Genomic DNA, 6,796 nt, shown 5'->3' on the forward strand with positions numbered 1-6,796 from the left:
TATGTCTAAAATATAAGCAGAAATACATCATGGTATATTTGTATATATATGTAAATATAGATGTCCCTTAAGACTACTTTAAATAAATGTTATATAAATTTTGTTAATTTTAAAATTTTAATATATATGTACATTAAAAATTTTAATAACTAGTTTAAAAATCAATAAAATGATAAACCTATAGAATGATCCACTTTTCTGAAGATATATTTATGAAAAATTATTAGCATGCTCTCATTTGGCTCTCTTGAATTTTTACATAAAAATGTATAATTTATTTTCTTTCAAAGCAGGTAATATGAAAGTACTGTTCTTCACCAATCATATCTTCACTTCAAGGCAGCCAAAGATGAATAATTCATGAGAAAATTTTGGAGGAAGATAAAAATCAAGTCTCTTGATGTTACACTGAATAAAATCCCACTTCCAGAAAAATAATTTGAGAAACAAAATTTTGTTGTATTATAAAATATGTAAATCAGAAAATCAAAATAATTATGTAGTGAAAAAAGGAAAAAAAAAGTAAGCAATCAAATATTGAGTATCTTACTCTGAATTTGAGCATGAAAATCTATGTTTTTACCTTAGCTTTTCTCTAACTCATTTTGACTCTTCAATTTTGCTTTTAACAGGATATTTACATGATTCTCAGAGTAGATGGAATAGATACCTCCCTGTGTTGAGAGATAGTCCTTCCTGGGTCTGAATTTTATGCTCATCTTCTGAGCAGAAAGCATATACAGCTTTGTTCAGAGATGTTTTCCTGAGTCTTGTAAACATAAAGATGGTGACTACTGGAGATATTTAGGGTTATCTCTCCCTGATCTCCTTCTAGAGTAATAAAGCTAGAAGCAGCTCTCTTCCCTCTCCAGAGATATTTCATGTCAGGATAAGATAGTATTTCTAGCTTCAAAAGACAGGAGGCTAAATCTGCCCAAAGCACCCATGTGAAAACAAGATCTCAAAATTCTGGTGTCCCTCAGGTTTATCCATCATAGTACTCTTCCTAAATCTTAAATCCTTTCTAATGACTTCCCTTGCATTATCTAATTTAATTCTCAAGAAGGTCCAGAGAGATAGATATCATTATCTGCATCTTACAGATAAGGGAATTGAGACTTAGAGAGATAAAATAATTTGCCAAGTTAATCTAAAGAGAGAATAACAAGACTGGAATCCACACATAAATAGTCCACCTCCAGAAGGGGTACACTATGGCATGAAATAACATTGTCTCAAGTGAGGATTAAAGAAATAAAATGAAAAGTAAATAAATTGGTAGGTTATCAACATTTATTTTATGTATAAATATACAAGTTCCTAACTATCTTATTAAGTCAGAAATCTCGATTTAGCCCAGTCTCAGGGAATGAACTTTTCAAGTTTGCAGCAGTAATGAAAGACATTTCTTTCAGGCACAAACCACCAGCAGCTAATGAAATTCAGATAATCCTATATGACCGTAATAAAAATACTTCTGTGCCATACTTGTGTTCCAGTTGGCCTGCCACTTGAATAATACATGTGCCCTCCAGTCAAAATCAAAACTAAATAGCATGTTGTGATAGTTCTTACTTTGCAAAGTTTCAAAAAAGACAAGAAGATGAGGATAAATACACACAGTATATAAAGAACCTCCATGTAAAAGGAAAGCCATAAATCTCAGTAGACTGAAAAAAAGTACTTTCAAAGTAAACCTAACTGAATAACATATGAATATTATAACTAGCTCAGATGCAACAGCTTGTTGGTTAGCTATGGTAAATCATCAGGTTCATTTCAATGTGTAGCTTGTGGTCCTTTTCTAGAAATAAGCATGAACCAGATGAAATATAACTATTAGTTAGTCCTGCAGGGTTTATATCCTACTGAACTACTGTGCAGTTTTTCTCTTCTTTTTGTATATTGCCAATATTTGAAATTTCTTCAAGTATTCTTATTTCATAAAATAGCATGTAGCATTTTAACGTCAATACTAACGTAAAACTATTAAAAAATCTCAATCATGCTAATTATTTTTCAGTTTTATTATATGGAATTGACTTATTTACTATACGAGTAGAATAAGTTGTTTTCTACATATGTAGGCACTTTCACTAGTTAAGAGAATGCAGTGTTATGTCTCTCATATATATTTCACATATATGAATTTTACTATATAGTTCACATATAAATGTATATTTTATACATAATTAATTTCACATAAACAAATGTGTCAATTTTAATATAAGGTTCATATATATATAAATATTTACTCAATTTCACACCTGAGTAAATGAAACCAAAAAAAATGTATCAAGATTGAACAGGACTTTGAAGTTAACAAGTATTTCTAAATCTTAGCAACTAAGAGGATGTTAAATCATCATAGAAACTTCTCGATATTGGAACAAATAAAGTTATGGAATACCAAATCATCATGATACCAATTAGTGTATTAAGTTCAATATAAGATAAAATAATTCAACTAGGTAAATTGAAAAAGGCAGTGATGGTCCCAGGGGAATCCTTGTACCTGTAGGATGCCAAGTCTATGACATTTCCTCACCAGGAGGCTTAAGCATTATTGCAAACTATGCCAGAGGAAGGGTTACCCACTGAGAATACAAAAAAGATGGATCAATGTTTTCTCCATTGGATATTTCCTAATAACAAAAGAAAGATTCAGAGAATTCAGTACTTCCTCACCTCTAGAAACAAAAGTTAGAAGTCCATTACAAAACCCACTTTGTCTATAATATCTCATTTATAGAACACAGCTGTGCTTTACTTTTCATGAGCAATGAATATTTCTATTAAGACTCTGTAATACAATATTGATGTGTTCCAAAGGCAGTCACCCCTGCTTGCAACTTGTACTTTACCAAAGAGAAGGAAAATATGCCTATAGCTCTGTGAAATTATAATATTGTGTGTATAAAAGTCATAGGCTTTTAAAGAAAATGTGTGATATTTTTCATCAAAAATTCTGGAATCTTTCTGGAAACCTGTGTGATATTCATCACCTCTTACTGTGTGTCAAGTGTTCCCAAGACCCCTCTTAGACTTGATGAAAAGCTAGAAGCACCAAGATATTCTTACATGTGCATTTATAGTTTATTATAGCAGAATGATTCAGATTAAAATCAGCAAAGAAGAAAAATACAAGGCACAAAGTCCAGGAGAAATCAGGTGTGAATATCCAGGTGTTCCTTCTAGTGAAGTTACATGGAGATGCACTTAATTTTTCCAGCAATGATGTTTGACAACATGTGTGAATTGATGCCAACTGGGGAAGCTCAGCCATGCCTTGTTGTGTAAAGATTTTTATTGGCAATCCACCCATATGACTGGCCTTAATAAGTCAGATTTCAGTCTCTTCCCTACTCTACTAATCAAAAACCAATCTTCACCATAAATCAGTGTTAGGATCAATGATACAGTAGAGTTCCAAAACCTCAAATGTATATAATCTTATTACTTAAAATATTATAAGGAACAGTCCTGAAGGCAGGTCTATCTTCGGAATGTATAAGATTTGAGTAACCCAGTCAGCTGAATGGTCTCTTTCTTGCCTAATTACAAGCTATTGGCCTTAACTTCTTTGCAGTATATAGAGATGGTAATAACATTTATGCTATATACTCCATAAGTTATTTTAAAAATTAATTTTGATGAGTCATGTACAAATTCCAGACACGTGTTTAGTTATTATTGTTACCATACTGATGAAAGCCAATTAGTCAATAAAAACAAATGAAGAATGTGACTTTTATAAACCATGTAGATAATATTCTGCTGCTCTTTAGTAATTATATCCATTTTTTAAACATGAAAATAAAAGAAAATTCTCCTTAAGGATAGACATTGTTTGCATTATATGATATCCAATTATATAATTAGATAATTATAGTATCAGTGTGGTATTTTTTAATATTTCCAATAAGCAATTTAGACAATGAACTAATTTTCCAATATGGTAATTTATATATGTACACACACATAAATATATATAATACACTGATTCATACATATGAAGACATACTATGGATGGAAAACTAATAGGCAAAAGAGATTCAAATCATATACAAGTAATTCATTTCTCAAAAGAGACAATGACTTAAATTGGGATGTAAGTTTAATTTACCTCTGTGAAATGCTATGAGAGAAGCAGAATATTTTATTATATTTTTCCAGCCCCTGTCTCCTGCACAACCCTTGCTCAAAATAGTAAATATAAGTAATGCATTTTATGCTTTGATGTTCAGATGTGAATGTTTGCACAGGTAATTTACATGTGTTAGACACTAAACAGTATTTGGACTCTGTAGTAAACAGTTCTCAGTGGAGGCTCTTCACATTTTTATGAGGCTTTCCCTCACATTTCGCTGGTTTACTCACAATGAAGTTAATAGCACTAAAACCTACTACTACAGTACTCATTCACTATTACATCATAAAGTACAAACTAATGATACAGCTTTTGCTAATTAGATACACGTTCATGAATCTTGGGCTTCTCTTGTGGCTCAGCTGGTAAAGAATCCTCCTGCAATGCAGGAGACCTAGGTTCAATCCCTGGGTTGGGAAGATCCCTTGGAGAAAGGAAAACCTACCCATCCCACTATTCTGGCCTAGAGAATTCCATGGACTATATAGTCCACGGGGTTGCGAAGGGTCAGACAAGACTGAACGACTTTCACTTTCACTTTCTTTCGTGAATCTTAGATTTGAAATTAAATTCACTGGAGAAAGAGATAGAATATGAGACATTCATTTTGGAAGTGTGAAGTGTGATAGAGCTATAGGGAGCCTAGCATTTTCTGCCTTGTCAGTAGCTTCTAGATTCAGCAGGGGATTGTGGGGAAGGTGGAATGGTTCTAAACCTGACAGCTCTTATGGTGTTTTCCTGATATCAGGGTTTGCAAATAGTGGAAGCAATTTTGCCAGGTTTGTTTGGGATTGTGTATCTGGTGGTTGTTGTTGCTCAGTCACTCAGCTGTGTCTGACTCTTTGTGACTCCATGGACTATAGCACGCCAGGCTTCCCTGTCCTTCATCATCTCCTGGAGCTTGCTCAAACTCATGTCCATTGAGTCGGTAATGTCATTCAAGCATCTCATCCTCTGTTATACCCTTCTCCTCCTGTCTTCAATCTTTCTCAGCATCAGGGTCTTTTCCAATGAGTCAGCTCTTTGTATCAGGTGGCCAAAGTATTGGAGCTTCAGCTTCAACATCAGTTGTTCCATTGAATATTCAGGACTGATTTCCTTTAGGATGGACTGGTTTGATCGCCTTGCAGTCCAAGGGACTCTCAAGAGTCTTCCTCAACACCACAGTTCAAAAGCATCAACTCTTCGGTGCTCAGCTTTCTTTATGGTCTAACTCTCACATCCATACATGACTATTGGAAAACCAATGGTTTTTCCAATAGCTTTGACGAGATGGCCCTTTATTGGTAAAGCAATGTCTCTGCTTTTTAATATGCTGTCTAGGTTTGTCATAGCTTTTCTTCCAAGGAGCAAACATCTTTTAACTTCATGGCTGCTGTCACCAGCCATGAAATTGTGTTTCTAGTAGTCAGTTCTTGAAATGCTTCTAGAGTGTTTTTCATCGTTCTTTCAAAAATTCTTTGAGATCCATTAATAACCTCCTTTTTAATTAAACTATTTAAGGTTGCTAATTCTGCTGTCCAAACAAAGGAGAAAGAGTAGAATGGCTAAGAACACTCACTTATGATATATTTCAGGTACTATATCAAGTTCCAATTCTGCCACTAACTCTCACTTCTAAGACTTATCTTTCTAAAAACCAGTACATACTTTGAAGTATTTTTCAGAAGATAATGGATGTTAAGCCTTTGCTACATCACCCAACAGTAACCAAAGGTATTGCTACTAATACTAATGCCACAACAAATTATTTAATTATGTCTCATAGGCAGAGATAACCATTTACACTTAGAAAGTAAGAAGCTGTTCTTCAATCATTAACTATAAATTAGTCAATGTATAATTAGAGAGTATATTTGAAGTTGTTAGAGTATTGAAGGCAATAGGTATAGATTTATTTTTCTTACTCAGCCTCTATGCCATATGTCTCATTCTTTTGAGGCTGCCAGTTTACTTATCATTAAAAATGTCTGCAATAGATGAGATGACTCTAGAATTTTGCATCATCACCTAAGTAATTCCTGAATGGGGTGCATCCAATATCAGCTGAATAGACCAAAAACAATGCAAAATTGAAGTGTAATCCTTCAAATTATTTGATCAATAAGGTTGTTTCAATTATTTAAGGATGGAAAGACTTACTAACTAAATATTTCCAAAATGACTTAGTATAGAATTAAGTAATGAAGTAATTAACTAAGTAATTAGCTAACAAATAGAATCAGAAATACCTATCCATACATGCATATATATACAAGTGGTCATTTAGGTGGCATAAGAAGGGTCAAGTGGGGCTGAACTTAGTTGTTTATAAAGTCTGCTCCAATATTGATAGTCTAAAGATCCATGAAACTGTAAAACTAAAAAAATGGGTAAAGTTAATTCGGAACAATTTCCTGGTGAGTTTGGGTTGGAGATGGATGAAAGGAGAGAGGCAGTAAAGCCAACCAGCTGGAAAGGAAAAGGACTACATATGGCGCCACATCGAAATAAGTATTTACATGTTAAGTCTAGCCTCTGCCTGAAGTCGTATTATGCAAAGACATAATTGTCCTTCTCTTAATAAAACATAAATATTAAATAAGCTACTTTTGCTGCTGTAGTACTTTCATCATGCTCAGGAAAAGTTGTTTACTACTCATCACA

Source organism: Dama dama, chromosome 20 (genome assembly GCF_033118175.1).
Source record: "Dama dama isolate Ldn47 chromosome 20, ASM3311817v1, whole genome shotgun sequence".
In the NCBI taxonomy this organism is placed as follows: Eukaryota; Metazoa; Chordata; class Mammalia; order Artiodactyla; family Cervidae; genus Dama; species Dama dama.